The following is a 26,212-nucleotide window of genomic DNA, read 5'->3' on the forward strand; positions in this document are numbered from 1 at the left end:
TTCAGAGGAGGGGGTAGTAAGGTGAAGTTGGGAAGACTGGAAGGCCAATATTATGAAACTGAATGCTAAGGAGTTTGGATTTTACTATGAAAGCATGATGATCTCCTGAACATTTATCAGCAAAGGAGTATCTGTTCAAATATGCATTTTAAGAATGGGCACTCTGGTAAGAGTTAGGAAATAAGGGATACTGGCCAACTGACACTTTGGTGATTTTTTTTTTTTCTCAGTGGACTCCTAAATCTAGGAAGAAATGTTGCCAATTCACTTATCTAAAAATTAGAACCATAACAGATATTTTAACATCTTTTACATTCATTAAAGAAGAAATTTAGCTAGGTATTAAAAAATTAGTTTATATCACAATTATCAGTGCTTCAGTTATGTTAGATGAAAAATCCACACAGTTAAGTTTGCAGTTTGTAATTCAAACTAGAGGTGTTTGTCTTACTGCATCCAAAGTATTATGTATGTTGAACATGTTTGTTCTCAATTTTTAACACAGATTCAATGGGAAGTGTCATAGATACAATTGTTAGTATATACATGCAAATGCTCTGAATCATCACTAGTTTACAGAATTCAAAAGAAAAAAAAAAGAAAAATTTAATGATTTTGCATTTTATTCCAATGGTTATTGGTCAAGTCCGAGAAGAGTTTTATAAGGATTCACTGAACTATCAACTCTAAGATTTTTTTGAAACAAAGGAATAACTGCCAATTATCCAATAACCAATGATAAAAACATGGCACATGGATACATCTTCCCTCACCAATATCACACTGTATATGACTGTACTGAATTTGAAACTTCAAGGATAGTCAGTTTACTTATAAAGTAGTTGGAAAAGTTAAGATTATTCATGTTGAAACTGAAACTTCTAACATACAAATAAATAATGATTTTACATATTTCCCTAATATGATCAATATGCAAATTTTAATTGCAACTGGCAATTTTATAAAATGTCTGCAAAAAAGCTGAAGAATTTCTTGTTGATACTGATAATCTTGCTTTTCGATTTATGCAGTATCCTTGTGAATCTCATGTTAATAATACTAGGCTGACACAAGAGTAAGTGAATTTACTTAGACAGAGAGAGTTTTCAAACTCGTATGTTTCTGCATCAAAGTTAAATCAGCTCTTCTTTAAAAAAATGGATAAATTTTGTCAAGTTGGATGTGGCTATTACAGAAAATTTTTTTATATATTTGACTCAGTTATTGGAAGACTTACAAGTAGGTATGGAACACTTGGATATGGAAATCTAGTTTTCAGTTGTAAAATTTATAAAATCTTAATATAGACGAAGCAGGTTGACATTTAAGATGAGCCGTAACACTACTGTATAACTGTATATAAAACAGATTAACAAGGTCCTACTATATACTATAGGGTACTACATTTAAAATATCTTGTAATGACTTATAGTGGAAAAGAATCTGAAAAGAGTGTATATATGTATGTACTCATATATATTTTTATATATACACGGAAACACACACCTGAATCATTTTGCTATATATCAGAAACTAACACAACATTGTAAATCAACTACTTCAATTCAAAATGTGCTTAAGTGTAAAATACATACCAGATTTCAGATAATTAGTATGAAAATATCTCATTGTTTTACTGATTATATTGAAATGTTTAATATTTTATATATTATGTGTTAAACTATATTATTAAATTTACCTATTTTTGGTCTTGTTATTTAAATGTGGCTACTAGAATATTTAAAATTATAGCTGTGTCTCACATTGTACTTCTATTGGGCAGTGCTGTACAGAAGCTGAAAGGGAGATTTGTACTATTCATCAATTTATTAGGGAAGCATTATCACACAGGAGGTGGTGAAGTCACAGAAACAGAAAAGGATGGATATAAAGAAAGGAGAGATTTTTAAGAGAGAAGACAATTAAAAGAGAGACAAAAATAATCATAATAAAGCTAGTATCTATATATCAAGTCACTGTGATAAGTGGTGTTTGTAGATGAATCCAGGGAATCTGACCTCAGTGGCAACTCTCTTAACTACTGTACAGATTACTTTTTCAAGAAAGTTCACTGTGAAGACAAGAAATGAGATTTTGTAGCACCTAACAAGAAACTTAGACCAAAAGAATATTTATTTTTGTTTGCTGTGTTTCTTAGTATATCATAGTATTTTACTGTGTTCAATATTAGCTACCATACCAAAGGGGGTCTCTGTATTCAAGGGATAAATTATTAAGACAGGGAGGAAACAGCAGTGATGTTTATGAAATACGTAACTTTAAACAAACTGAGAAATAAATTAAGTGTAAAATATATGGAAATTAGGGTTTCCCAGGTGCTGCAGTGATAAAGAATCCACCTGCCAATGCAGGAAACATAGGAGATGTGGGTTCAATCCCTGGGTCTGGAAGATCCTCTGGAGGAGGAAATGGCACCCCTCTCCAGTATTCTTGTCTAGAAAATTTCCTGGAAAGAGGAGCCTGACAGGCTACAGTCCCATGGGATCGCAAAGAGACACAATTTGAGAACACACACATACCAATTATCAGTTAGAAATATTTTCTAGTCAGTACAATAGTTAGATAAATGTAACAAAGCATCTGCAGAGACATCAATTAAATTACCTATCAATTTTAAATGACTCTGATTACTAAGACCTAGATCCAATAAAGAGAATATTATATATTAGTCTATTTTAATCTAAGGAATCTATCCAAATCGATATCTTTCTTTCCAAAATTATTTTGGCACATGGCATTTTTCACTGAACCACCTCCAAAACAATCATCATGGAAGGACCATTTAGAAACCATCCTCTGAATCAGAATCTCCGGGAATGGAAACTTTGAATTTGTATTTTTAAACCCCCTCAGGTGATTCTAACAGAAAACCAGCATCAAAAATAACTGTCTTGATCACAAGATACAATTCTTACCTTTACAGCATGTAAAACTGTTAGCTATAGTGAGTATATGTCTTTTATCCCAAGAAGAAACAACTTCCTCAAAGACATAAAATATGCCCACTGAAGACACTAGCCTAAAGCTGGTGATAGATTCTCAATAAATACTTAATTAAATCGAATGCTATTTTCCTTCTTAGTTGTAATGAATTTTATGATATTTTGGAAAATTATAACTAAAGATCCAAACCTTTGAAAAATGCCAAAATAAACTCATAATGTTGTTAAAGTTCTTTAGTACAAGCAGTCTGGATAGTTTAAACACCCAATTAATGTCCAGTTGGATTTAACTCAACAAACTTATACCATGTTTTCAATCACTAGTTAGGAAGACTCAGTGTGTTTTTTAAAAAATATACCCACTGTCTGAGATAACTTAACATTATTTCCTCAAAAAGAGGAACATAGTACACATTAAACTTGGTGAAATGAAAAGTAGACATTTCCTTGAAAAATAGTCACATGTGTATAGTATAATACACATATATATTTGGTCCAAATCTAGTAAAGTAATGGACCTGGGAAGCTTATTTTAATCATCTCTCAGTAAGCAACTATATCAATCTAGTTTTATGCAATGTAAAATAATTTTGTAAGCTTGTAGAAAGTTCACCATCCTTTCTGAATTTTGTAAGCTTATAGAAAGTTCACCACCTTTTCTAAATTTATCAGAATAAATAGACCACAGAAGAATTAGAGTAAGTAGCCTGAAGAAGTATAATATAGTTCAACAACATATATTACACTCCCACTTGGATACTAGTACTTGCTTTGACTCATACTACTGATTTGGATGAATTACTAAGATCCTGAATTATATTAATTTTCCAAAAAGGTCTTAACTCTTTCCTTTGTTAAGTATAAAATGCATGCTTCAGAAAGATCCTAGCTTGTCAACCTTCCAATGCTTGTACTGGCATATCTCCAAGTATACATTTCCTGCTCCTTTCCATTGAACTGACTCATCCTAGATTGACTGAATGTTTTATCTCAATGTTCTGTTGGTTTGTTTCTAATTCTCTGCCTCTCCAAGGACTCTAGACTGCCCCCACCCATCATCCACTTGGGTCTAATTTCACAACTCCTTTGAATCTGAAATTGCATGACTGATAGTAGCTACCACATAAAGTTGCCAAATGGCTTAAACTGGGAAGTTTTGTTTCTAAGAATGAGAGAGAAGAAAAATGTTCCTAAAGAAAGAGGCTCTGGCTTTGGAGAAAATAGGATAGGACACACATTTAACAGAAGTATAAGACATCTTAATTCTTCCAGGTGCCTCTGAATCATGATAAGAAGACTAGGACAGATGATGACCACAGGCAGACACAGGGGAGGATGCACTGAAAGTGAGGGCCCTGCTAGCTGTCAGAGGAGATTGAAGGGAGAGGAACACAACAACAACTTGGAGTTGTTTTGTACTCAGAAAGGTGACTGAAGGGGAGAATTTCATAATATGGTCCTTAATTTAGCTTCACTAAAATTCTCCAAGCCAGGCTTCAGCAATACGTGAACCGTGAACTTCCAGATGTTCAAGCTGGATTTAGAAAAGGCAGAGGAACCAGAGATCAAATTGCCAACATCCTCTGGATCATGGAAAAAGCAAGAGAGTTCCCGAAAAACATCTATTTCTGCTTTATTGACTATGCCAAAACCTTTGACTGTGTGGATCACAATAAACTGCGGAAAATTCTGAAAGAGATGGGAATACCAGACCACCTGACCTGCCTCTTGAGAAATCTGTATGCAGATCAGGAAGCAACAGTTAGAACTGGACATGGAACAACAGACTGGTTCCAAATAGGAAAAGGAGTATGTCAAGGCTGTATATTGTCACCCTGCTTATTTAACGTCTATGCAGAGTACATCATGAGAAACGCTGGGCTGGAAGAAGCACAGGCTGGAATCAAGATTGCCAGGAGAAATATCAATAACCTCAGATATGCAGATGACACCACCCTTATGGCAGAAAGTGAAGAGGCGCTAAAAAGCCTCTTGATGAAAGTGAAAGAGGAGAGAGAAAAAGTTGGCTTAAAGCTCAACATTCAGAAAATGAAGATGATGGCATCTGGTTCCATCACTTCATGGGAAATAGATGGGGAAACAGTGGAAACAGCCGCAGACTCTGTCTTTTTGGGCTCCAAAATCACTGCAGATGGTGATTGCAGCCATGAAATTAAAAGACGCTTACTCCTTGGAAGGAAAGTTATGACCAACCTAGACAGCATATTCAAAAGCAGAGACATTACTTTGCCAACAAAGGTCAGTCTAGTCAAAGCTATGGTTTTTCCAGTAGTCATGTATGGATGTGAGAGTTGGACTGTGAAGAAAGCTGAGCGCTGAAGAATTGATGCTTTTGAACTGTGGTGTTGGAGAAGACTCTTGAGAGTCCCTTGGACTGCAAGGAGATCCAACTAGTCCATTTTGAAGGAGATCAGCCCTTGGATTTCTTTGGAAGGAATGATGCTGAAGCTGAAACTCCAGTACTTTGGCCACCTCACGCAAAGGGTTGACTCATTGGAAAAGACTCTGACACTGGGAGGGATTGGGGGCAGGAGGAGAAGGGGACGACAAAGGATGAGATGGCTGGATGGCATCACTGACTTGATGGTCATGAGCCTGAGTGAACTCCGGGAGTTGGTGATGGACAGGGAGGCCTGGCGTGCTGCGATTCATGGGGTCACAAAGAATTGGACACAACTGAGCGACTGAACTGAACTAAACCATAGAATACCATGTCCTGCAGTTGGATTTCAGAGATCACTCCAAGGAGTTCCATGAGAAATGGCAATGCATAAACAAACCAACTCATAATTCTGGATATCTATTAATTTTTACTAATCCTAGGCAAGATGGCAACATCACTATCTTTGTTAATAGAACATATAACATAAAGAATAAATAGATTCATGTTTCAATGAACTCTAGATCTTGTTCAAAATATTAGCACATCTCTATAATCTTTACCCACAGAGTTAATGTCATTGAGAGCCACAAAAATTGAAAAACTATGTTCTTTGTAAAGCTTGACAATTTAAAGTAACTTAACTAAATTGGAAATTGAGCTAAAGTTGTATCTTGGTAACTTGAGAATGCCAAATGTCACCAAAATGAGTCAACTCTGTCAAAACCACAGATTAAAAATGAAATGTTAAATAGGTAAGTTAAAATGAAGATTCTACTTTGCTTTAAAAAACAAAGTGAAACAAGTCAATACAATGTAAGAATCATGATAGAGTCTCACCAAAGCCTCCATGTTTTTTAAAAGCATGTTTTCAGCAAAGGATTAGGATTGAAAGCATGCCAAACTCTGAGAAATCCAAAAACTTTTAAAACTTAAAAGCATAATATAATCTTTTCATGTAATAAATGTTCATAAGAGTCCAAGTCACTCCTAAATGCACACTATAATTTATTTTTCCAGATTCCTTTCAGTGTTTGTGATAGTGCTACTGAAAAGTTACTCATCCTCCAAATTCTGTAGTTGGGCCCATATAGCTTGTTTTGGTAAAATATAAAGTTATATCAAAAATGAAATGCTTTAGTGTTATTCTAGGTCTTTCCTTAGCCAAATGTTTTCCAAGATGCTACTTTTAAACGACCTCAATATTAGGTATGTAATTTCACTGAAATTTCATGGGCTATATAAAGAAGATTAAGAATGGATTTTTTAATTGATAAGCTAGGTGAAGGTGAAGTCACTCAGTCATGTCTGACTCTTTGCAACTCCGTGGACTGTAACCTACTAGGCTTCTCTGTCCATAGGATTCTCCAGGCAAGAATACTGGAGTGGATTGCCATTTCCTTCTCCAGGGGATCTTCCCGACCCAGGGATCGAACCCAGGTCTCCCACATTGGAGGCAGACGCTTTAACCTCTGAGCCAAAAGAAACCTGAATCATTGTTTTTAGAACGTGCTTAAAATTTTATTTTAAAAAAATATATTCCTTGTAGAGCTTCCCTTTTACTCAGCAGTGCTATTCTTGAAATGGTTTACTAATCTCCATAAATTACAAGAAAAAGACTGGAATTGACTTGAATTAATACAGTCATATTAATTGGTGCAAATTTGATAAATTAATTATGCAAGGAATAGTGAAGGATTATTATGTGAAACAACAGTAAAGAGATCCAACTTACAACAAAAAAAATTCACATCATAAAAACTGAGGAGATCTAACATGAAAAAGGTAAATTCAGTAGCAAAGTTTTCAAAGAAAAATATGCTTTCCTGTTTCTTTAAACAAGGTTATTATTCATCCATTTTAAAATACAAGTACAAAGAACATGTACTGACACTTTGTTGAGTAAATGAACAAAAGCACTCAGTCCACATATGTTAACATACCAGCGTGCTGGTGCTGGGTCCAGAGTTGCAAGAGTTGAAGTTACTAAGGAATATGTTCACATTTTTGGAGGGTGAGATTTTTTTTTTTAAATAGTTCATTTTTCACTCAGTGTGAGTTAATCTGACCTCCACTATAATATGAAAATAGCCAGTTATCAATCTCTTCCCAAACTTTCAAACACAGTTAATGTTAAATATCTATGTTTGGTACTAGATAGTTACTCTGTGAAAATTCCCGTTCAAATTCTAAATGTATTTTCTCTATTATCTCCAATTACTTAGAGAATGTCACAGATTATAATTAATAATTTGTCACCATGATACTAGCAACAGAGGACTTGCTGAACTCTGCAGGTTCAAATGGAAGATTGGGAAATTTCTGTAAACTTAAACAGGAAGCAAAAAAGATCTTCAGGACCCAGATAATCATGATGGTGTAATCACTCATCTAGAGCCAGACATGCTGGAATGTGAAGTCAAGTGGGCCTTAGGAAGCATCACTATGAACAAAGCTAGTGGAGGTGATGGAATTCCAGTTGAGCTATTTCAAATCCTAAAAGATGATGCTGTGAAAGTGCTACACTCAATATGCCAGCAAATCTGGAAAACTCAGCAGTGGCCACAGGACTGGAAAAGGTCAGTTTTCATTCCAATCCCAGAGAAAGGCAATGCCAAAGAATGCTCAACTACAGCATAATTGCACTCATCTCACATGCTAGTAAAGTAATGCTCAGAATTCTCCAAGCCAGGCTTCAGCAATACGTGAACTGTGAACTTCCTGATGTTCAAGCTGGATTTAGAAAAGGCAGAGGAACCAGAGATCAAATTGCCAACATCTGCTGGGTCATGGAAAAAGCAAGAGAGTTCCAGAAAAACATCTATTTCTGCTTTATTGACTATGCCAAAGCCTTTGACTGTGTGGATCACAATAAACTGTGGAAAATTCTGAAAGAGATGGGAATACCAGACTGCTTGATCTGCCTCTTGAGAAATCTGTATGCAGGTCAGGAAGCAACAATTAGAACTGGACATGGAACAACAGACTGGTTCCAAACAGGAAAAGGAGTATGTTAAGGCTGTATACTGTCACCCTGCTTATTTAACGTCTATGCAGAGTACATCATGAGAAATGCAGGGCTGGATGAAGCCCAAGCTGGAATCAAGATTGCCAGAAGAAATATCAATAACCTCAGATGCAGATGACACCATCCTGATGGCAGAAAGTGAAGAAGACTTAGCCTCTTGATGAAAGTGAAAGAGGAGAGTGAAAAAGTTGGCTTAAAGCTCAACATTCAGAAAACGAAGATCATGGCATCTGTTCCCATCACTTCATGGGAAATAGATGGGGAAACAGTGGAAACAGTGACTGACTTTATTTTTCTGGGCTCCAAAATAACTGCAGATGGTGGCTGCAGCCATGAAACTAAGACGCTTACTCCTTGGAAAAAAAGTTATGATCAACCTAGACAGCATAATAGAAAGCAGAGATATTACTTTGTCAACAAAGGTCCGTCTAGTCAAGGCTATGATTTTTCCAGTAGTCATGTATGGATGTGAGCGTTGGACCATAAAGAAAGCTGAGCGCCAAAGAATTGATGTTTTTGAACTGTGGTTTTGGAGAAGACTCTTGAGAGTCCCCTGGACTGCAAGGAGATCCAGCCGGTCCATCCTAAAGGAGATCAGTCCTGAATATTCATTGGAAGGACTGATGCTTAAGCTGAAACTCCAATACTTTGGCCACCTGATGCAAAGAACTGACTTATTTGAAAAGACCCTAATGTTGGAAAAATTGAAGGTGGGAGGAGAAAGGGACGACTGAGGATTAGATGGTTGGATGGCATCACCGACTCAATGGACATGAGTTTGAGTAAACTCCAGGAGTAGGTGATGTATATGGAGGCCTGACGTGCTGCATTCCATGGGGTCGCAAAGATTTGGACACGAATGAGCGACTGAATTGAACTGAACTGAAACAGGAAGCAACTGCTGTTATTTGGATCTTGGAGTTCACAGCCATGCTTCTCTTAATTGCATTCTAACAGCTTAAATCTTTTGGTGTTTTTAGTAAATATCATAAACATGGATCATTATATAGTTTCTCAATATTAAATGAAAAATTATTCCTATCATCAATTCAATTTGTCCAAGAGACAAATTACATGCTGAAAGAAAAGCTTCATTTCTTAAAAGGATTTCTGTGTTTATGCTCAAAACCAATACAATATTGTAAAGTAATTAACCTCCAATTAAAATAAATAAATTTATATATATAAAAAAAAGTTGAAGCCACCAGCATCTCATGAGATAACAGTGGCCTAGAATAAACACATTAGAAAGAATGGGGTTGCATTTAATTCCTCCAAAAGCTGTTCTTTTCACAAGTGTTTTTCTTTCAAATGACTTATTTTGAGAAGGAAACTTTTGAGTAACCATGTGACTCCATATTTTTCAGTCAACATGTTCAATAATTATTTACTGCAAAGGATGGCAATTTCAATATGCTGGGAAGAATAAGAAAGGGTTGTCTGAAAATGAATTGAGGGAGTGGTTAATGAACTTTGTGTTAATATCATTGATTATTTTTTAAAAATCTTTGAATCAGGCAAGCACTATACAGATGGTGTTAGGAATTTTTTACAAATACAGGTATTTGGTTATGGGAACTATAGCTCCTGAATCATTTTAGAATTCAAAGGCCCTAGGTAGTTTTGCCTCAGGTATCTCCTCACCTAATTTGAAATTCAAATGTATGAAACTTCCAAAGCTAAATATGACAAATTAGACACGGTCTGTGAAGTTACCATTTAATGAGCTATGAACCTAGACTTTCATCTCCCCAGGAATAATTTCTTTATTACTTTTTTGTATTTTATTGCAATAAAGCACCATCTGACCTTCAAGTATGATAATTAAGCTTCCAAAAATGTTATAAATTTAGAGTGAAAATAGTTCTCTATGTATTCAGGAATATACTCATGATCAGTATAAAAGATTACTTAATATTTAAAGACAGTTAAATTATACAGAGAATCAGCAATATTAGAAAGCATTTTTATCTTCCCTTCCTCTCCTATTTCCCATCTCAATTTGATTTGTGTCTCATAACAATTTATCATCACTCATATTCCTAAATATATGAAAGAGGAGCAAAACTAAAAAATATTTTTGTAACCTACAACTGGGGAACAGAGAACTCTTTCAGTAAGACTTCTTCTAGGAGCTGTCAATAATGGGATCTTATACACTAAAACCTGTGACTCATTGTCTTGCTTTACCTTTTGTGAGGGTAGATACTTGTGTACTTTCTCATATACTTGGCTTATGATATGAAAAAAGTTTTAAGTGAAAAATCAGAATGTAGAACAATGTAACATCTGAATCGCTGGTGAATTGCTATTTTTTTTAAAAATACTACTGCTATGTAATAATTTTTAAAAAATCTTAGATCTTGTATACCCATGGCTGATTCATGTCGATGTATGGCAAAAACCACTACAATATTGTAATTAGCCTCCAATTAAAAGAAACAAATAAATTTTAAAAATCTTAGCTCTTTGAGAACTTTAAGAGATGAAGTTCATAGATGGAGCAGAGGACAGGAAGTGCAACTGTAAAGTGACCTTTAGCCTGACCATATATGACCTTTAAATAATGTTCAGAGGGGGCAGAAAAATCATTAGAATCACCATCATCCAATAATCAGAGAAGACAAGGGCACCCCACTCCAGTACTCTTGTCTGGAAAATCTCACGGACAGAGGAGCCTGGTGGGCTGCAGTCCAGGGGGTCGCTAAGCATTGGACATGACTGAGCGACTTCACTTTCACGATTCACTTTCATGCATCAGAGAAGGAAATGGCAACCCACTCTAGTATTCTTGCCTGGAGAATCCCAGGGACGATGGAGCCTGGTGGGCTGCCGTCTATGGGTCGCACAGAGTCGGAAACGACTAAAGTGACTTAGCAGCAGCAGCAGCAGCATCCAATAATAATAACAATACTAATATCACTAATAAGAAGAACAGGAATAAGAAGAAACCTTCTTGCTACTGTTAGTAGAAATTTGTTAGAGGTCTCTTGATATCTATTCTTCCCTTCTGTATTTCCACTGGACTGCAGCCCCAGTTAAAGGTATATTTGATAGTGTCCCCTGCAGCTTCTGTGACAAAGGAATTAAATTCTGCTTGTCGGAAGGTGAATAGAAGTGATGCGGGTCACTTTCAGAGCCGTGTCATGCCCTTCAAAGGAGTGGGCACGCTTCTTGACTCTATACCCATTATGCTGTGACGACATGGCCCCTGGTTATGGAAGCTATGTGCTATACACAGAGAGTCACTCCACCATCCCTAGACCATCTACCTTCAGATTGTTTCATTACTGAGAAATAAATACACTTCTAGTCATTTATGCTACCTGAAGTTTAAGCATATGCCAAAGAAGCTTAGTCTATATTCTAACTAAAAGAGTTATTTCTTGTGGGCTGGGGAATGTGTCCCTTTTGGAAAGGGTATCCTCAAAGGTCTGTCTAGTCAAAGCTATGGTTTTCCCAATAGTCATGTATGAATGTGAGAGTTGGACCATAAAGAAAGATGAGCACTGAAGAATTGGTGCTTTTGAACTGTGGTGTTGGAGAAGACTCTTGAGAGTCCCTTGGACTGCAAGGAGCTCAAAGCAGTCCATCCTAAAGGAAATCAATCCTGAATATTCATTGGAAGGACTGATGCTTAAGCTGAAAATCCAATACTTTGGCCACCTGATGCCAAGAACTGACTCCTTGGAAAAAGACGCTGATGGTGGGAAAGATTGAAGGCAGGAGGAGAAGAGCATAATAGATGACAAGATGGTTGGATGGCATCACCAACTCGATGGACATGAGTTTGAGCAAGCTCAGGGGGTTGTTGATAGACCTAAAAGCCTGGCGTGCTGCAGTCCATGGGTCACAAAGAGGCAGACATGACTGAGAGACTGAACTGAACTGATCCTCTCTGTATCTCAGACATAATTCTAAAGGCCAGAATGGAAATTAGAGTTGACAAGACTATGAGCTCCTGTGAGCAGAGACTCAGTTTGTATATCTCTGCACCCCCATGCCTACCAACATCTGGCACACAGTTACTTAAAAAATGCTAGATCATCGGTTATGGATAACATCAGTAAGATATTATTGCTCAAACCATTGCTGTTAGAAACTTATAGTGTTCTCCTCTGTTTCCTCCCCTCTTAGTTACTTGTACATACATCAGCATCTTCATTTTATCTTTTCACTTTCCTTTATGTTCAGTTCAGTTCAGTCGTTCAGTCGTGTCCAACTCTTTGCGACCCCATGAACTGCAGCACGTCAGGCCTCCCTGTCCATCACCAACCCCCCGAGTTCACTCAGACTCATGTACATCGAGTCGGTGATGCCATCCAGCCATCTCATCCTCTGTCATCCCCTTTTCCTCCTGCCCCCAATCCCTCCCAGCATCAGAGTCTTTTCCAATGAGTCAACTCTTCACATGAGGTGGCCAAAGTACTGGAGTTTCAGCTTTAGCATCATTCCTTCCAAAGAACACCCAGGGCTGATCTCCTTCAGAATGGACTGGTTGGATCTCCTTGCAGTCCAAAGGACTCTCAAGAGTCTTCTCCAACACCACAGTTCAAAAGCATCAATTCTTCAGCGCTCAGCTTTCTTCATAGTCCAACTCTCACATCCATACACGACCACTGGAAAAACCATAGCCTTGACTAAACGGACCTTTATTGGCAAAGTAATGTCTCTGCTTTTCAATATGCTATTTAGGTTGATCACAACTTTTCTTCCAAGGAGTCAGCGTCTTTTAATTTCACGGCTGCAGTCATCATCTGCAGTGATTTTGGAGCCCAAAAAGACAAAGTCTGCAGCTGTTTCCACTGTTTCCCCATCTATTTCCCATGAAGTGATGGAACCAGATGCCATGATCTTCGTTTTCTGCATGTTGAGTTTAAGCCAACTTTTTCACTCTCCACTTTCACTTTCATCAAGAGGCTTTTTAGTTCTTCTTCACTTTCTGCCATAAGAGTGGTGTCATCTGCATATCTGAAGTTACTGATATTTCTCCCGGCAATCTCAGTTCCAACTTGTGTTTCTTCCAGCCCAGCGTTTCTCAAGATGTACTCTGCATAGACGTTAAATAAGCAGGGTGACAATATACAGCCTTGACGTACTCCTATTCCTATTTGGAACCAGTCTGTTGTTCCATGTCCAGTTCTAACTGTTGCTTCCTGACCTGCATACAGGTTTCTCAAGAGGCAGGTCAAGTGAGTGGTCTGGTATTCCCATCTCTTTCAGAATTTTCCGCAGTTTATTGTGATCCACACAGTCAAAGGCTTTGGCATAGTCAATAAAGCAGAAATAGATGTTTTTCTGGAACTCTCTTGCTTTTTCCATAATCCAGCAGATGTTGGCAATTTGATCTCTGGTTCCTCTGCCTGTTCTAAAACCAGCTTTAGCTAAGGATAAATTGTACAATTCATCTTTTATAAAACAGATGTAAGGCAGCTAACATTTGTTAACAAACAAGACAGTAACATGTAGAAAGGTAATATCAAGTCAGGATAGGAAAAATAGATCCAGTGGAGATAAATATGCAAGATGCATACTCTGATGTCTTAAGTTTGGTTCTGAAACTAAAAACTTACAGAAGTTGAAGAGTTTATACAAAAAAAGCACACATATTGCTCAGAAGAGGGGTACTTATTTCACATACAGAGGCTTAAAAGAAGTTTCTCCTGTGGTTTCTTAGAGAGGGTACACTGAGCAATGCAATGAACATCATTTAAATTAATATTCATCCAACATGAATTGAGTAGGGATGTTCCTAATAAAGTCCAAAATGCAATGCAGAAGAAGTGCACAATGCTTAAGTATGATTGTAAAAACCGTTCTGGGGATATAGGAGATGAATGTTGGCTGGCAATTAAAGAAATAAAAGTAATTAGACAATCTGGGAAAGGTACACCTGTTCTACATGGGTCCTTCATTCCTTCAACTAATCGCTGAGTACCTACTAAATGCCAGACACTGTGTCAGATTCCTGGAATGTAAAAATGACCCAATATCTGCTTGACCAAGGGTTTCAAAGTGCAGGAGGAAATACATGTAGAAGTTAACACATGACAATGCAATAAGGTAAACTAACTTTAATTCATAAGTATAAGGTGGATTAGGGATAAAAATACAAATGATGGAGGAGGAGAGATTTAAACTGGATCTTTAAAGATGAGTGCAACTTCGTCAGTAATACGAGAAGTGGATTCTGGGGAAAGAAACTGGCTTAGACAGGATGGCATGTTTGGTTAAGGCTGAAGTAGAGATTTTGCTATTAGGTGAGGGTGGGGAGGATGAAGAGAGCCTACATGCAGAGATAAGTTGGAAAGAGAGGCAGGGTCAGATCATGGAGGGTCTTGAAAGCAGGTTCAACACAGCAAACGGAGGCAGTTATAGGAATTGATGCTGGGAGGAAAAAATTAGGTTTTTATTGAAGAATACTTTCATAGATGTATGGAAGACTTGAACTAAAGATATAGCTATAGGTACACAAGGAAAAGAGTTGGTTTAAAATATATTAAAAAGATAAAATAAATTGGTCTTAGACACACTAAGTGTACACATGGATGAAAGAATGAGGAAATAAATATTACTTAGGTCTCTGTTTAGTGACTGGGTTGAAAATGTCACTGACCAGAACTGCAATAAAGGAGACCAATTTGGAGGAAATGTCAAATTCCTTTTAGTATATACTGAATTCAAGGTATCTATGGAATCCAAATGTCAGTGTCTAGTAAGAATATAAATGTGTGCATGTATGCTAAGTCACTTCAGTCGTGTCCAGCTGTTTGGGACACTATTGATTGTTGTCCACCAGGCTCCTCCAGGCAAGAATACTGGAGTGAGTCACCATGCCCTCTTCCAAGGGATCTTCCCACCAAGGGATCAAACCCATGTCTCTTAAGCCTCCTGCACTTGCAGGCAGGTTCTTAACTGCTAGCGCCTCCTGGAAAGCTCAACAATAACAATCAGTCAGTTCAGTCACTCAGTCGTGTCTGACTCTTTGTGACCCCATGAACCGCAACACTCCAGGCCTCCCTGTCCATCACCAACTCCCGGAGTCCACCCAAACCCATGTCCATTGAGTTGGTGATGTTATCCAACCATCTCACCCTCTGTTATCCCCTTCTCCTCCTGCCCTCAATCTTTTTCAGCATCAGGGTTTTTTCAAATGAGTCAGCTCTTCGCATCAGGTGGTTGAAGTATTGGACTTGCAGCTTTAGCATCAGTCCTTCCAATGAACACCCAGGACTGATCTCCTTTAGGATGGATTGGGTGGATCTCCTTGCAGTCCAAGGGACTCTCAAGAGTCTTCTCCAAGACCACAGTTCAAAAGCATCAGTTCTTCGGTGCTCAGCTTTCTTCACAGTCCAACTCTCACATCCATACATGACTACTGGAAAAACCATAGCCTTGACTAGACGGACCTTTGTTGACAAAGTAATGTCTCTGCTTTTAAATACGCAGTCTAGGTTGGTTATAACTTTCCTTCTAAGGAGTAAGCGTCTTTTAATTTAATGGCTCCAATCACCATCTGCAGTGATTTTGGAGCCCGGAAAAAATAAAGTCAGTCACCGTTTCCACTGTTTCCCCATCTATTTGCCATGAAGTGATGGGACTGGATGCCATGATCTTAGTTTTCTGAACGGTGAACAATAACAATAGCTAACATTTATAGAGTATTTACATGCTAGCCAGTGTGCTATGCACATGTTTACTGCATTTAATTCTCACAACTTTACTGTGTTTCTTCTGGACATAGAATATTGTGCCAGGATCTTGGGAACGGTATGGGATGACCAAAAATGTAGGTACTATTATTTTCTCTATTTAGTTAGGGACTTGAGGCTTTGAAAGATTACACAGATAGAAAGTACCAAATTAGAAATTGGAACCAAGGGGTACATAGTACCAAACTCTGTTCTCTCAACCACTTTGTGTTACAGCCTCTCTGAGTAAGCACCAAGCAAATGCACAGAGCTCAGGAGATGAAAATCACAGGTGTGAGTGAGATTACCAGGGACAATATAAAAAATGTATAAAAGAAGTCACTAGATAGAGCACTCCAAATTCCAGAATATATCAATGGGAAGTTTGAGAACTCATTAAGGAAACTGAGAAGGAGCAAGGAAGTCAGGTAGGGTGAAGATCAGAGTCCTCTGGATTGGTTGGCACCTACTGGGTTATGGATGACCTAGAGTATGACTGTTTCCATAGAGCGTTGGCAGGAGAGGTCAGGTGGCATGGTTAGTAGGAAAGCCTGAGAACACACACTACTCTTTCAAGAAGCTAGAGTGTGAGAAAGAATGATGGTCAGAGAAGTATTCGCATTTAGACAGAGAATTTCTGCTCAGAACAGCAGTGGCTTTGGCCTATTTAAGCACTGAGGAGGAGGGGATGGTGAAGAGGAAAAGGCTGACAATATGGGAAAGAGAAGGCAAAACTGTTGACTCAGGTCTCAGAGGAGAAGGGGGGAATGCCATTCCACTGAGCTTATGTTTTTTTCTGTAAATGTGTTTTGGTCTTCCTCTTCTATATTTGGACTAATAATATCTATATTAAAGGCTATTTATGAACAGGATGTGAAACTCCCTTATATTGCCACTCAATTCCCATGCTTCTGGTATGATAGAAGGGGACACAGTATAATATGTGTGAATTAATATTAATGAATTCCAATGCATACAAATAAGATTATGAAAATCTGTATTGATGGTTACATTAAACAACCGAATCTTCAAGTGTAAAAATAAGGTTGGATTAATAGGTTACATGAAATAATATTTCACAAGAGCTAAAATAAAATTGTAATTTATGTGTGTTTACAACAGCTTTGCTCTCTCCCAAGTGATTATATAGATCCAATCCTAGGTTTTTTCCTTCAAAATATGGGGGACGCTAGCAGATTATATAGCAGCTTGAATAGAAAGTGTATTTCTGTAGGCATCCAAAAGAACTCAATGTCAAATTCTTCTCAGGCATAAATCTTGATATTTTGACTTTGGACTAGATAAAGCTGTCAAAGAGGGAATGTATATAGCCCTGAGAACTGAAAAGAAGGTTGTTTAAATCTATGTTCAATCATCTTAGCATAAACAGCATCAGTCCAAAACACCATTCTTCAGGAAATTAAAAAAGGAGTCAGACCCACCTAGAGCCAGTAGCAAGGAATTTTACTGTGGCCCCCAGTGAGTTCTCTCTTCATCATTCCCTTAATCTTGTCTGTTGTCAGGATCACTTACGGACACATTTTGGCAGCCACTGCCCTAGGAGGATATCAGTTCTTTCAACTATTGGGTAGTTTGTAAGACCTTGAAGAAAGACTGGGGAATCCTGTATGATTTTACCAGAGTGTCCTAATTCAGTTCTCTTTGTTTGTAAATTACAAAATGCAGAATCTCAGGAATAGCAGTTGGAACTGCTAAACTGAAATGTAAACTACCAAATAGCCATGGGGAAAACAGATGTCTTTAGCTAGCAGAAGTTTTATCACTGGGCACATTCAAGTAAAATACATCATTCATTACTTTTCACTTATCAATCTAAATGGATATGCTGCTGCTGCTAAGTCGCTTCAGTAGTGGCCGACTCTGTGCGACCCCATAGACAGCAGCCCACCAGGCTCCCCCATCCCTGGGATTCTCCAGGCAAGAACACTGGAGTGGGTTGCCATTTCCTTCTCCAATGCAGGAAAGTGAAAAGTGAAAGTGAAGTCGCTCAGTCACGTGACTCTTAGCGACCCCATGGATATGGTGAAACTCAATTCTGACTATTAGTCAATTTTTACTTGTTTTGTCTGAATTAATAAAAAAAAATTGCATTTCAAGATACTGAAAAGGCATTTAGTAATACAAGTTACTGAGCACTCAAGAATAGCCAATGGAAAATTTTAGTAGCTCTGACCTACAATTCATATAATATTTGGGTATAAAAGGTATTCTTTTTTCCTCGGCTTTACTGAGATATAATTGATAAATGAAAATTGTATATATTAAGAAACACAACTTGATGCTTTGATGTATATACATATTCATCTTAAAATAATTACCACAATCAAACTAAGGAACATATCCATCACCTCACATTGAGAGGTTAAAAGAATCAGCTCATTCACTTTATAGACTTATTTACTGAACTTTTTAATCTTCTCCATTTCACAGTTTAAATAAACTTAAGCCAATTCTTACTAAAAAGGATTAAAGAATTCCTGAGTTCAGGTCTGAATGAAATAAATACACTGCCCACCACCATGATTCAACGGCCCTCAGAGAACGCAGGCACACTTTCTACCCCTCACTCCTCTGAGGGTGATGAACAGCAGAAAAACTGCTGTGCCTGGCAGAAGGTAGCCAAGGTTTACTGCTCCAACTGTAAGCTTGACCCCGTTCCTCCTGACATAAAACATTTGCCTTTGGTTATATCCACCTCCATCAACCCAACAACAGAGAATTCCAACATGGTTTATAAATGGCATGCACCCTTTGGGGGCACTACAAGGCACAATTACTGGAGGCTGTTAAGTCTGCCATCTGGCCTTGCTAAATTATCAATGTGTACATTTGAAGAGCCTATGCCAAGAAGTACACAGGCCAAGGAATATACACACACGCTGTAATCTCCCTGCCCCCACCTCCGCCATGATCTGTGTTCATGGCTGGATCAGCAGTGACCATGCTGATATACTCATATCAGCTTCACACTTGCCACTTTTGTCTCACAAGGGCTCAAAAGTGTGTGTTCTCTTCTAGGGGTTCAGGGAATTAAGGCAGCAGTAGTGATCTTGTTTTTTAAAGTAGTGGCTCCCAAGAGTTTTTAATGTTGGATTTTTTAAATTTAAGAATCTATTTGGTAAAACAGAACCAACCTTGAGGTCAGCCAGAGATCTGGATTCTAATCCTGCCACTTATGGGCTCTCATGTAGCTCCAGTGGTAAAGAACCAGCCCGCCAACGCAGGAGCCACAAGAGACTCGAGTTCAATCCCTGGGTCAGAAAGACCCCCTGGAGGAGGGCATGGCAACCCACTCCAGTATTCTTGCCTGGAGAATCCCATGGACAGAGGAGCCTGGTAGGCTACAATACATAGGGTCACAGAGTCAGACACAGCTGAAGCCACATAACACGGCACACAACACAACACATGCCAATATAAGCGGTATACAGTTTGTCAAGTTAACTTCCCTGGCTTCATTGCTAATCTACACATAAGCAAACTAGAGATCCAGGATCAAAAGTGTAAATTCAAATATTATTCCTCAATCCCAGTCTGCATATAAGACATTCATTAACATTTTCAGCAGATTCTTTCTGCATGATTCTGAGGGATATGGATTAGGTCTGGAGCAGCTCTTTGTAGACTGTTTGGTTGTAATTTCCGCAAAATATTGATTTCTACTATTTCTGTTCAGGTTTTCAGTCAATTCTGAAACTGCCTAAATGTTTTGCTTTGATCACCTCTAACAGTAGTTCACAGTGAAAATAAATAGTGACAGACTTTAGAAAAGAAAATAAACAGTGACAGATTTTATTTTCTGGGCTCCAGAATCACTGCAGATGGTGACTGCAGCCATGAAATTAAAAGATGCTTGCTCCTTGGAAGAAAAGCTATGACCAAACTAGAAAGCATATTAAAAAGCAGAGACATTCCTTTGCCAACAAAGGTCCATGAGGTCAAAGCTATGGTTTTGCCAGTAGTCATGTATGGATGTGAGTTGGACAATAAAGAAAGCTGAGCACCGAGATAATACAAACGTATGTTGGAATCTTTGCTGTATGATTTTTCATTGTCCACTGTTAGTTGCCTAACTGTGACTCAAGCAACTTTATATACTGAAAAGATTTGTTCATGAAATTGACTGAATTTGCAGTAATGCAGACAAATACTATTATACAGCTATTTCTGTGTTGATTTTGCTATGGAATCCATTTTTTTTTTCCATTTTGAAATACTTGAAAAATTCAACTCTCAGCCATTTAATTATATTTTGGTTAATATCTGACCTCGCAAAGTTTTACACACTTCATGACGACATATAAAAGTTTTACTCTTTTCAGAGTAAAACAAGATAAATCTTTGCATATGTTTTTAAGTTACTAAGACAGGCAACTGGGTGGATGTCTTTAAAATGAAATTTTACTTAGATTTAAAGTCAAGTCATGAATTTAACTTGATGAAGCAAGTGAAAAGTAAATATCTATGAAAGAAAAAGCTGGCTTAAAACTCAACATTCAGAAAACTAAGATCATGGCATCTGGTCCCAACACTTCATGGCAAATAGATTAAGAAACAGCAGAAATAGTAACAGACTTTATTTTCTTGGGCTCCAAAATCATTGCAGATGGTGACTGCAGCCACGGAATTAAAAGTCGCTTGTTCCTTGGGAGAAAAGCTATGACCAACCAAGACAGCATATTAAAAAGCAGAGACATTACTTTGCCAACAAAGGTCCGTCTAGTCAAGGCTTTGGTTTTTCCAATGGTCATGTATGGATGTGAGAGTTGGATCATAAAGAAAGCTGAGCGCCAAAGAATTGGTGCTTTTGAACTGTGGTGTTGGAGAAGACTATAGAGAGTCCCTTGGACTGCAAGGAGTTCAAACCAGTCAATCCTAAAGGAAATCAGTCCTGAATATTCATTGGAAGGACTGATGCTGAAACTGAAGTTCTAATACTTTGGCCACCTGATGCCAAGAACTGACTTATTTGAAAAGACCCTGATGCTGGGAAAGATTGAAGGCAGGAGGAGAAGGGGACGACAGAGGATGAATGTTTGGATGGCATCACTGACTCAATGGATATGAATTTGTGCAAGCTCTGGGAGTTGGTGATGGACAGGGAAGCCAGTGTACTGCAGTCCATCGGGGTCACAGAGAGTCGGACATGCCTGAGCAACTGAAACTGAGATGAGACTGAGAATTGTAGTTAACATAACGCTATCATATCTGTCTTTAAAATCACCTAATGACATTTTTGGACAATCCCGCAGATACCTTCTTGGTCTTTGCTATAATGTTATCTCCTTAGTGAGGCCTGCCTGACTTATCTGCCACCCTATTTAAAATTGAAGCCTGCCTTTCTCCCCTCCACCCAACTCTGTTATCTTACTCTGCCCTATTTTTAGGTCTTCTTATTTTTCCCTATAGTACTCTCTACTTTCTAACATGGTGTCACATTTACTCGTTTAATATATTGTTGTTGTTCAGTCACTAAGTCACATCCAACTTTTGGTGGACTGCAGCATGCCAGGCTCCTCTGTTCTTCACTATATCTTGGAGTTTGCATGAACACTGATGGACTGATACTTTCTAATTGTGGTGTTGGAGAAAACTCTTGAGAGTCCTTTGTATTGCAAGGAGACCAAACCAGTCAATCCTAAAGGACATCAACACTGAATATTTACAGAAGGATTGATGCTGAAGCTGAAGCTCCTATACTTTGGCCACCTGATGCTAAAAGCGGACTCATTGGAAAAGACACTGATGCTGGGAAAAAAATTGAAGACAGCAGGAGGATGAGACGGCAGCGGCTGAGGTGATTAGAGAGCAAGTCCGTGATCCATGAATGGGGCATTTATTGTATCTCGTGCTAACCGTCTATCCTCTCCACTACAATGTAGGCTTCAGAAAAGCAGGGATCTTTACTCTGTTCATTATTGTATCCCAAGATCTAGCTTAGTCTGGTACATAGTATGCATTCTATAATCCTTGATGAGTACTGTATGTTAAATGAATCCCTGCTTTATTTTCTACTGCTGGTGAATGAACCTAAGCATCTTCCACTTTCCCAAACAATTGGGGGTATACAACCTGGCACCTGCCTACCCCCACTCCAGACTGGAAATGAGAAAACTCTGCTTCCTCATCTGCCCTACAACTGTCAGCAGAATTCAACTGGATAGGTGCTTATAATTACTTAGGACCCTGGGATTCAAGGTAAAGACATAAAATCCCCAAACATGGTTTATGTCCAAGAGCATTCAGAGGACTCATTAGTTTTTAGATGAAAATCTGTGAACAGTTTTCAGATTTCTTAGTGCAACGATTCATAATTTCAACCCAAGGTCAGTATAAGGAACATTGCTTTGGTAATAGCCACACTGCTTCATGGTGTTTTATAGCAAAAGTTCAGAGTTAAAGATTTTTTTTCAGGAGAGACAGATTTTTCAAATGTATAAAGTATAAGGTCAGCAACCATTTAGAGAGTATCTTCTTTATGCCAAGCATTGTTAGATATTAAAAAAAAAAAATTAAGTCATGGTTGCTGGATTTAGGAAGCTTCAAGTAAGAGTGAGGGGACAGACTTGAGTATTTAAACAAATAATCATGACAACATGGACCAATCACATTATGGGAGCCAGGAAAGACTTCACAGAGGAACAGACATGGGAGTTGTAATTCAGAATTTTCCTTCAGTTCCTAGAAGTGATTTTTTCCACCTGCCTCAGCAGTGGTCCCCCTCCTTCATAAGTATAACTTTATATTTGTTACTTTAGCGATAAACTTTAATAGTACAACCTGAATAATACTGAAACTCACTATAAAAAATAGAAAATGCAGATAACTTCGAAGGAAAAAAAATAAACATCTGTAATCTCACCACACTTATCTAGTTAGTCTTTTTATTACCTATTGGCTGACCCCGGATACAATTTTGTTCCAGCTAGATGCCTTCCCTTTTCATTTACTGAGCTTGTGTTTTGTGCCAGAGATTCTAGAGAGTTTGGTAACACAAAACCTGGATCTAGACCTACTTTTCTGATTCAAAAATACTCATAAAGCCTAAACCCAAAAGACAATGCCCATCTATTAGCATCATTCTCCCCCAGGTCTCAAGAAAGGAAAAGCAGCCCTTGACATCCAGAAGCTGGCCTGGCACTCACAGTTGGGCCGTGGTGCTCTTCTGGCAAACAAACAATCTCACAGAACATCAGCTTCAGACAAAGCCACTGTAATCATGGTGGGTCAAGACCCACCGGGCCACTCTGTAACCACACCTGAATGTGAGCACAACCAGAACACTGTCCAACTCACAATACACCATGTGTCCCTCTTTCCTGGCTAGTAGAAGTGACTGCTGCTTCTTTATCAATTACAGTCTTAGCCTGACTCAGCTCTGCTTTCCCTTTGGAAAAGATTTATTGAGATCCTCATCCATAGAATACACCTACTTGCCGATAATATCCAATTCAGAGCAAAGCTCCTTCTCTTTGAACTTCAACCAAAATCATAAAATATAGGCCCAAATAATCATAATGATTGTTTTCATAATTTTCCAATCATGCTGTTGCTGTTGTTTCATTGCTCATTCATGTCTGAGTGTCTGACTCTGCAACCCCATGAACTGCAGCACGCTAGGCTTCCCTCTCCTTCACTATCTCTTGGAGCTTGCTCAAACTCATGCCTATTGAGTCAGTGATGCCATCCAACCATCTCATCCTCTGTTGTCCCCTTCTCCTCCTGCCTTCAGTATTTCTCAGCATCAGGGTCTTTTCCAGTGAGTCAGCTCTTCACATCAGGCGGCCAAAGTACTGAAGCTTCAGATTCAACATCAGTCCTTCCAATGAACATTCAGGACTGATTTCCTTTAGGATGGACTGGTTGGATCTCCTTGCAGTCCAAGGGACTCTCAAGAGTCTTCTCCAACATCACAGTTTGAAAGTATCAATTCTTCAGTGCTCAGCTTTCTTTATGGTCCAACTCTCACATCCATACATGACTACTGGGAAAAAAACCATAGCTTTGACTATTCAGACTTTTGTCGGTGAAGTAATATCTCTGCTTTTTAATATGCTGTCTAGTTTTTCATAGTTTTTTCCCTAAGGAGCAAGCATCTTTTAATTTCATGGCTGCAGTCACTGTCCGCAGTGATTTTGGAGACCAAGAAAATAAAGTCTGTCAGTGCTTCCATTTTTCCCCCAACTATTTCCCATGAAGTGATGGGACTGGATGCCATGATCTTAGTTTTCTGAATGTTGAGTTTTAAGACAGCTTTTTCACTCTCCTCTTTCACCTTCATGAAGAGGCTCTTTAATTCCTCTTTGCTATCTGCCATTTGGGTGGTGTCATCTGCATATCTGCCTTCTCCTATTCTGGAATGAGTACTAAATCAAATTGTTCAACTCTAGGTGTGCTCCTGATGGTCTCTCTCTACAAGGCAGTGAAAGTCTTACAAGGCAGTAAAAGTCTATAAATACTGTCTGGAAGAGAGAGAGAGACAGAGAGAGAAGTAGAGACAGAGACAAAGAGAGAATCCATCTTTCCCTTGAACCTGCTTTCCACTTCAGTGGCCTTTCTCTCCTTTCCTTTAATACTAGATTTTTTCAAAGCCTCAACTTTATTTTTATTTATTTATTTCAGGCAAGTCTTTATCGGGGCCCCTGCTGCAGCATTAGGGAGCAAGAACAATCAATAGTTTCCCTTGTCAAAGCCTCAAATTTAAAAATGTTTCACATTTACTTCTCAACTCGCAACAGTTTGTCCTCCCTTGACTGTCAGACTACAAAGCTTAGCAATCCCACTGCTGGGCATACACACCGAGGAAACCAGAATTGAAAGAGACACATGTACCCCAATGTTCATCGCAGCACTGTTTATAATAGCCAGGACATGGAAACAACCTAGATGTCCATCAGCAGATGAATGGATAAGAAAGCTGTGGTACATATACACAATGGAGTATTACTCAGCCGTTAAAAAGAATTCATTTGAATCAGTTCTGATGAGATGGACGAAACTGGAGCCGATTATACAGAGTGAAGTAAGCCAGAAAGAAAAACACCAATACAGTATACTAACACATATATACGGAATTTAGAAAGATGGCAATGACGACCCTGTATGCAAGACAGGAAAAAGACGCAGCTGTCTATAACGGACTTTTGGACTCAGAGGGAGAGGGAGAGGGTGGGATGATATGGGAGAATGGCATTCTATCATGTATACTATCATGTAAGAATTGAATCGCTAGTCTATGTCTGACGCAGGATACAGCATGCTTGGGGCTGGTGCATGGGGATGACCCACAGAGATGTTATGGGGAGGGAAGTGGGAGGGGGGTTCATGTTTGGGAACACATGTAAGAATTAAAGATTTTAAAATTAAAAAAAAAAATAAAAAATTAAAAAAAAAAAAAAAAAAAAAAAAAAACAAAGCTTAGGCAAGAGCTTTCCAAGCAACCAGGCTGCCTCATGTGGTCTGGCCACTCTCAAAACCATCCTCACATTAAATTGCCAATGACCTGTTGATTAAAAATTTCTAAAGCTTCTTTCTTGTTCTCCTCGCCATTCTTTTGGAAGCCTCTGTCCCTTTTGAATGTCTCTCCCATGTTGAAATGTTTTCCCTAGTACCTCCACTTCTGAAGCTTGTTCCTTCTCCAGAATTCTTTCTTTCTCCTGCTCCTGCAATCCCTAACATTCCACACTAGCCTCTTCCTCCCTTCTCTGGGGAACTCTTGGGATGAGTACATTACCTCCTCAGCATCCATATGCTGGTGGCTCTCCAGCTGCCTCTCTACTCAGCAGGCTGCTGGAGAGCCCTGTCGGAAGGAAAGCAGCTTCTCAGAGCTAATACGTTGAAGTCCAATTTCATATTACTTCAACTATTCATTCATTCAATAACATTTATTGGGTGCACACTATCTAATGGACATTGTGGAAGGCTTTAGAGATTCAGTAGGCTTCCTTTGTGGCTCAGCTGGAAAAGAATCCACCTGCAATGCAGGAGACATGGTTCCTGGGAAGATCCCCTGGAGAAGGGAAAGGCTACCCACTCCAGTATTCTGTCCTGGAGAATTCCATGGACTGTACAGTCCATGGGGTCGCAGAGTCGGACACGACTGAACAAC

General features: G+C 38.6%; 1 protein-coding gene across 1 annotated transcript in view; it reads right to left on the bottom strand.

Annotated features, from left to right (window-relative positions):
• Nucleotides 1-26,212, bottom strand: part of RELN (reelin) — a 536,555-nt gene that overhangs the window by 286,646 nt on the left and 223,697 nt on the right. The window lies entirely within an intron of this gene.

The sequence above is a fragment of the Budorcas taxicolor genome, chromosome 4, assembly GCF_023091745.1.
Source record: "Budorcas taxicolor isolate Tak-1 chromosome 4, Takin1.1, whole genome shotgun sequence".
Taxonomy (NCBI): domain Eukaryota; kingdom Metazoa; phylum Chordata; class Mammalia; order Artiodactyla; family Bovidae; genus Budorcas; species Budorcas taxicolor.